Source organism: Lygodium microphyllum, chromosome 16, assembly GCF_053477565.2.
Source record: "Lygodium microphyllum isolate KBCC chromosome 16, Lygodium_microphyllum_v1.1.10, whole genome shotgun sequence".
Taxonomy (NCBI): domain Eukaryota; kingdom Viridiplantae; phylum Streptophyta; class Polypodiopsida; order Schizaeales; family Lygodiaceae; genus Lygodium; species Lygodium microphyllum.
The window spans coordinates 10,747,332-10,755,823 of NC_141150.1; positions in this window are offsets into that span (position 1 = coordinate 10,747,332).

Consider the following 8,492-nt stretch of genomic DNA (forward strand, 5'->3'; position numbering starts at 1 on the left):
AGCATGTCAGTTTGGTAAGCAGGCAAGACAACCCTTTTCACATGACAGAGATGTAAGCAGAAATATTCTTGATATTGTGCATACAGACATTTGGGGGCCTACACAAAATGTATCTCTTGGAGGTAGTTCATACTTTGTCACATTCATTGATGATTGTTCTAGAAAGCTGTGGGTATATTTTATGAAGGAAAAGAGTGAAGCTTTTGAGCACTTTAGAACTTTCAAGGCTGCAGTTGAAAGAGAAACAGGCTTGAAAGTAAAGTGTTTGAGGTCAGATGGAGGGGGAGAGTACCTCTCCAATGAGTTCAGTGATTTTCTGAGGTCTCATGGGATAAAGAGATAGTTCACATGCAGGTATACCCCACAGCAAAATGGGGTTGCAGAAAGGAAAAATAGGCATATTGCAGAAGTTGCACGTGCCTTGATGGCTGAAAAGAATATGCCTAAGCATTTTTGGTCTGAGGCTGTTCATACTGCTGCTTATATTATGAACTGAACTCCCACAGCCGCACTTCATGGTATGACCCCCGAAGAATGTTTTACAGGTAAGAAGCCTGATGTTTCACACTTGAAAGTATTTGGCTGCATTGTGTATGTTCATGTGCCAGATGAGTTGCGGAAGAAACTGGATCCAAAGGCTGAAAAGTGTGTCTTTATTGGATACTCTTTAGAGCAGAAAGGGTATCGCTGTTACAACCCTGTCACATCTAAGTTCAGAGTGAGCAGGGATGTCATCTTTGATGAAATGAGCAGTTGGTATGCATCTAGTGGTGATGCATTGGATGATCATGATGATCATGACACTCATGTGTAGGCTGAAAAGCAAGAATCACGAACTCTTAGCGAACCAGAGACATCATCTGGTAGTCCTTGGTCTGGGAGACTAAGGAGTACCTCTACATCTTCGGGTGCATCTAGTAGCACTACAGGTAAAGACAAAGGAAAGAATAAAGTATCAGAAGGCATTGATGCAGTTCTTGATGGAGACTCCGATGGCTCAGAGAGCTTGGATGATGAGCTTGGCATTCCTTCAGTGAGGACTCCAGGTGTGCACAGAGGACGCATTAATGCAAAGACTCCATTGAGTGATCCAGTGGTACGCAGGTCTAGTAGGGTGAGATATCCTGTTAAAAGATTTGGTTTTGAAGGTTATGCAGCTCACCATTATGCTTATATGGTGAAACTAGTTGACGATGTTGAGCCCACATGTTTTGAGGAGGCTGTTGGTCATGCTCATTGGGATGCAGCAATGGATGAGGAGATGGCTGCATTAGAGGCCAATAAGACTTGGGATCTAGTATCATTGCCGAAGGGAAAGAAAGCTATTGGATGTAAGTGGGTTTATAAGATTAAGCACAATGCAGATGGCTCTATTAGCAGGTACAAAGCTAGGCTAGTTGCAAAAGGCTATGCCCAGACATATGGCATAGATTATGATGAAACCTTCAGTCCAGTTGCTAGGATGGAAACTGTCAGATGTGTGATTGCTTTGGCAGCAGCCAAAGGTTGGAGGTTGCAGCAAATGGATGTAAAGAATGCCTTCTTGCATGGTGATTTGCAAGAAGAAGTGTATATGAATCAGCCAGCAGGTTATGAAGATTTAGAGCATCCCACGTATGTGTGCAGGTTGAAGAAGGCACTCTATGGGCTCAAGCAAGCACCTAGAGCATGGTCTGACAAGATTAGAGAGTATCTTGTCAATATTGGATTTTATGTTTCTGATGCTGATCACTCACTTTATGTGAGAAAGGGAGATGCAGGTTTGGTCATCATAGTCATCTATGTGGATGACTTGATTATTACAGGTGATAGTGATAGTGGAATTGCTAAAGTCAAGGGCTGTTTGAAGATGAAGTTTGAGATGAAGGATTTAGGTGAGCTAAGGTACTTCCTTGGCATTGAGGTGATCAGATGTGATGATGGTATATGGCTGTCCCAAAGACAGTATGGCTTGGATATGTTCTCCAAGTATGGTATGACTGCATGCAAACCACTTTCAGTCCCGTTGGAGCAGAATGTAAAGCTGAGTGTTGATGTTGGGGATGAGATAGAAGACCCTACTATGTTCAGGAGGATAGTGGGGAGTTTGATCTACATGACCATTACAAGGCCAGACTTGAGCTACGATGTTGGTCTTGTGAGTCAGTTTATGCAAGTACCTAGAAAGCCACATTTGGATGCAGTCAGACGCATATTGAGATATGTGAAGTCCACATTAGATTATGGACTTTTCTATGAGGCAGGTACAGATGTACAGGTATTTGGACACACAGAGGCAGATTGGGCTGGTAGTATGTCTGATAGAAGATCTACCAGCGGATACATGTTCTCTCTTGGTAGTGCAGCAGTTGCATGGAGCAGTAAAAAGCAATCTACAGTTGCTTTGTCGAGTACAGAGGCTGAGTATAGAGGTGCTGTTGTTGCAACATGTGAGGTAGCATGGCTGCAAAAGCTATTGGCTGATTTGGATGTGCAGGTGGAAGGTCCAATTGTCATTTATTGTGACAACATGAGCAGTATACAGTTGGCTAGGAACCCTGTGTTCCATGCCAGGATAAAACATATTGAGGTACACTACCACTTTGTGAGAGAGAAGGTACTAGCAGGTGAGATTGACTTGATGTATGTCAGCACACAGGATCAGATAGCTGACATCTTCACGAAGGCATTGGGTACAGAGAAGCTTCAAAAGTTTCGAAGCTTACTTGGAGTTGCAGAGATGCAGTTGAGCTTGAGGGGGAGTGTTGAGATGACAAGCTCAACACATGCGGACATTGATGATGGACCACCTGGTTAGATGGGTCCACACGTCTACACTTAGCACGTCGGTGGTCATTATGCATCTCACATGGCCACTGACTCATTACTTATTATATTCAGGTCGTTACACCTATTTACAGCTGGCATAGTTATAGCGCCAGTCGACTAGTGTAGTCGGTTATGCATTGTTTGACTTAGTAGGCCACTTTCCTTTTATGTTGTATCTTATCTATACTTTGTGTACATTGTAAAGAGTGTGGAAGAGGAAGAAGAAATCAGCAAGAAAACGTTTTGGGCTCCATCTCTCTTCTTGTCTCTTGAGTGAGCTTCTCCTTGTGCATTCTGTGTGTGTTCGGCGCAGCATCTTGAGTAACCCCCTCCACCACGAGATTCTTGACAATAGATGAAAGGATGACAGATTCTTATGAAGTAATGAGGAAATTGGCACTATTGAGGATGATTATGGTTAACCTTATGATAGTTTCGTTACTACATATCCTTACTACGAGGTGGATGTTCTACTTTTTGGGTTTAAACAACTTCCAATTGTTACTAAAATATCTTATTATAGTCGATCGAAAAAGAGGAAAAGAGATAGGAGAAATAAGGGTGTTTGCAAACCCTTACAATGGTTGACATGAACTAAGATAAGGATGACCCATCTTTGGCCTTAAAAGGATTTGTGTAGACGTCTAATGGATGTCAAGGCAGTTATTAAAAAGAATTAGAGAATTAAATGAGACATCAAAAATAGAGCGTGAGGAAGCCACACTGATTGAAGCAACACTGATTGTTGTGAATGAAGTGATAAAGAAAATTTTTGAGCTACCAAAAGAGAAGTTAGAATTCCAATTTAGGGAGAGGCGATATTTAGAAGAAATTTCACTTCTAGAGCTATAGTTAGAAGAACAAGAATATAAAAGAAATAGTGATGTGCAAGAAATGGGACAAATTTTACCTATTTTCAAGGAATGGTTGGTTGAATGTGAGCAAATAAATAAAATTTGAAAGAAATACAAGTCTATATCTATCTTTTGAATTAAATTGCGAGCTTATAGACTCTCCAAGTGTGAACATGAAGAGGTTATAAAGTAAGTCAAGGATTTGTTGGAGATGGGTTTCATTAAACTGAGTTCTTCCCCTTATGCATCCCTATCTTGTTAGTCAAAAAGAAAGATGGCTCTTTCCAGATGTGCACCGACTATAGAGACTTGAACAAAATCATAATGAAGAATCACTACCCCATCCCACAAATTGATGCCTTTTTGGATGATTTGAAAGGGACTTGCTTTTTCACTAAGATTTATATGTGTTTTGGCTACCATCAAATTTGTATGAGGGAGGGTGATGAGATCAAAGCGGATTTCAAGACTAATCATGGGCTTTATCATTTTCTAGTGATGCCTTTTGGGTTGACTAACGCTCCTACCACATTTCAGAGCCTCATGAATAAAAAATTTCAACCCTTCCTATTCAAGTTTATGCTAGTTTTCTTTGATGACATCCTCATTTACAACAAGTCACAAGAGGAGCACTTGGCACATGTCAAAAGGGTGTTTGATATATTGAGAGAGCATCAACTCTTTGCTAAGGAAAGCAAATGTATCTTCATGAGACATCTGTGGAATACTTGGGACACATTGTGAGCAAAAATTGCATACAAGCTAACCCTAAGAAGGTGCAATGTGTTAGGGACTGGCCCACCCCATCCACCACCACTTCATTATGTGGTTTCCTTAATCTATTTCTCTTCATTTTATAGACACTTCATTAAGCATTATGCCACCATTGTAGCTTTGACTGATTGGTTAAAAAGTGAATCATTTTTTTGGGATACCACTTGTGATCATAGCTTCAAACAATTGAAGAAATTCTTACTTCCACCCTCATCCTCGTCTGCCCTAATGTCTCTAAGATTTTTACCATTCAGTGTGATGCTAGTGGTAGGGGTATTGGTGCAGTATTGTTGCAAGAGCATGGTGTGATTGCATTTGAGAGCTACAAGCTTGATGACAAGGAGATGCAAATGAATGTGTATGACCAAGAGATATTGGCCATCCTCCATGCTATTAAGAAATGACACCACTATTTGTATGGCAGTCGCTTTCAAGTAAAAAGTGACCATCGAGTCCTCCAGTACTTCTTAACTCAGTCTACTTTGACTCCTAAGCAAATGAGACGGGTGGTAACATTGCAAAACTATGACTTTGACATTTCTCACACTAAGGGAAAAGATAATATAGTGGCTAATTCACTCTCTTGGATGTGGGCATGGAGAGTATCCTCCATTTCAGAGTTGCATAGTGATTGGATTGAAGATCTTTAAGAAGCTTATTTGTTAGATAATGACTTCAACCATATCTTCTAGAAACTATAGCATGGGGTCATGGCTAAAAACTCCTAATATCAGCTCAAGCATGGCCTTATTTTGTCCCATGGCAAGATCGTTATCCCACACACTTCTTCTTTCACCCACAGAAGATCATGGAAAAGCTGAATTCTTGTCCCATTGCTAGTCACTTGGGTGTTTTCAAAACATATTATAGGATTTCAAAGAGATTTCATTGGAAAGGCTTATGGAGGGATATCAAGGCTTTTGTGACCAAATGTGTTCCTTGCCAAACAACAGAACAAGAACAATACACTCAGGCACCCTGGCCTCTTGGAGCCCCTTCATATTCCTAAAGGGAAATGGACTCATATCACAATGGACTTCATTACGGGCCTCCCCCATTATCAAGAAAGAGTGGAATAGTATATATGTGGTAGTTGATCACCTCACCAAACATAATGCTCCACATTTTTATACATGTTTTGCCACCAATACTTCTCTTTGATCTTGGCAAATGTGCCCCAAACTCCTCTATGTCCAACCCATAAGCTTTCATCAAACTCTTGCATCACCTGTTGTTGAGAAGTCCTATCTCCCAATACACGTACTGGAGCTCCTCTCTTTTTCTTTGCATGCCTCCATAAATATCCGTCTTTAAAGAAAAACCCATAAGCTTTTCTTTTAATCCTTTTGAATTCAACTTCAGACCACTCAGCCTTCTTTGTCATGAGGCTGAGATATTTCCTTATTTTCAGCCAATCATCCTCATACAACTCTTCCAAAAATTGTGTTCTCACTAAAGCATAACATTGATGATGTGTTCTCTCTACTGCCCATCTCTTCTCCATGGTTGTAAGCTCTTTTCTTACTGCTGAAATCCATGTTACAACAGTTGTACCTAATGTATTTGTTGTTATGACAGTTGTACATGTATTAATGACAATTGTACTTACTGTTTTTAGATCTGTACTTATAGTAACAACAGTTGCATACTCATTCCATGCTATCATAAAGTCGTTTTCAGCATTTATCATGTCGTCCTCTTAATCTTCAAACCTTGCTCAATAGAGGTAGACAATCAGTCTCTCCCACTACATGACTCCCATAAAATGCTCCCTCTCACACTTAAGGGCTATCACTACATCCCAAAGCTCTCTTTTGACTTGAAAATACCACCATTTCCATTCATTGAGGACCTTTGCTCCAAACCAAATGGCATACATATTCCCATTAGCATCATCCTGACCCACTACCCAACCAATGCCAATTGGGCTTGTATCCACTGTGAGAATAATAGACTGCCCATTCTCATATTTTCCTCTCTTTAGTATTGGGGCTGAAATCAATAAGCTCTTTAACTTCTGATATACCTTCTTATATTGTTTACCCCACCAAAACTTTTGCCCTTTTCTTAAGAGCTAATATAAACTTTCAACCACATGAGAAAAATGCGAAATCCATGTCAAGTAAAAGACACATGTACCCAAAAATATTCTTACCTCAGATACATTCGAAAATTTCTCTCACATCCTACTTATGGCATCAATCTTTACTGGTGAGGGCTTTCTTCCATATGGTCCGCACATGAGCCCAACAACTAATATTTTCTCCACTTCAAAAACTGGCTTTTCTCTTGACAGAGTCAAATGAACTTCTTGAAGGCGGCTCAAAATCCTCTCACAATCAACAATATGATCAACCACAAACATTCTACATTCCTGGTCATTCAGCTCTTCATTCTTCTCATGGATATCACACCCTTTTATCAACACATCATTAAGAAAGGGTAAGGTCAATTAAGGGATATACTCCCTCAAAACTTTATGCATAGCATTCATCATATGTGCCAGTGAATTAGTTTCTCCCTGTGGAAGCATACACATCCTAACCAATCCAAGTGGTGTCTTCAAGGTTACGATATCCCGGCTTTCTAATGCAAGATGGAACTGATCATATCCTGAATATAAATCTCCCATAGAGTAAATTTCCTTGCCTCCAAATGCTTGTGCAAATACATCCACTATCGGGCATGATCCAACATTCCTTATGGTGACCTTATTAAGTGGTTGTAAATCCTATATAAACCTCAACGAACCATTCTTCTTTGAAACTATAAACCACCAATTTGAATATGGATCTAAAGAGGGCTCCAAAATCTGCATCCTGATCTTCTCATTCAAAAGCTCCAGCATCTTAGGCAAATATGGCCAAGGTACTGGAATAGACTTTAAAATCCATGGCACATGAGGTACTCTAAAGATCACCATAGGTGCAACTATGGTCGGATCAACACATCCAATTTCATATGGTTGAAACACAAAGGCTTTCCCATGCCTTGCCAACATCTACAAGAAACAAGCTGTTTCTGCTAAAGAGGCAAAAGAAAGCTTTTATCACCAAGTTTTAGCTTTTGTAAAGTTTCAGCTATAAATTTATGTCCTACTCTAAGTGGATCGTGCAAACTAGGTTGTTGAGACACTTTTTCAATCAGCCCATCACTGTTAAGTGGTAAAGGAAAAGCGGCAAGCTTAACCTTCTTTGCAACTATTTTGTACTTTGTATCCACCCTTGCTTTAGTCTTATTTTGCAGCCCATATTGTAGTCCCATAACATTCATGCTTAGCAAACTCTTCAATGACTTCATCATCCCTAAAGTGTCAACATAAATAACCTCTTTTTCTACCCTATTTTCAGCATTAATTGTTGCAAAAATTTCAGCCATTGTATCAACATCAACCAGCCTTAAAAATAGCACTACAATACCTTTCACATCCATCAAACATATATCTTCAACTCTTTTTTAGCCCAACCATCCTACATTTTTTTTTCAGCCCTGCACATTGCTGAAATATTCTTAAAACTTCTAAGACTACATGCTATCCATTCTTGTAATCTAGACACAAATATAGTTTTCCCCTTTCTTGGAGGTATTCCTAAAGGCACTGCCATAGCCTCCACTTACAACAGTGCTGTCTAAAAACTCTTAAACTCTCCTACATTAGGTGGCATGGAATTATCCCACAGTCTATCCCAATTGCAGGAATGATTCACACAAGCAATGAGAAATTATATCACCTTTGTATTATCTTCACTCCAAACCCAAGCATATGAAGAACCATTATCGAAGGCTTTTGTTTCCAGTCTTGATTCCAAAACATAGGGATGTCCCAAAATCACTGAATAACTACATGAAGCCTACACAAAAAAATTTGATATTCATCCCTAACATCTCCAATAGTCACGGGTACATTTGGACAAGCCACATGAAGATTCCCTAATGAATTGTTTGATGCCCGCCTGCGCTATCCTGGATCTACATCTATCGGCCAACCTCCATTCTCATACAAGCTACGTGCCATAACATTGATTTTGGAACCCTCTCATAGCCTGAGCCCAATGC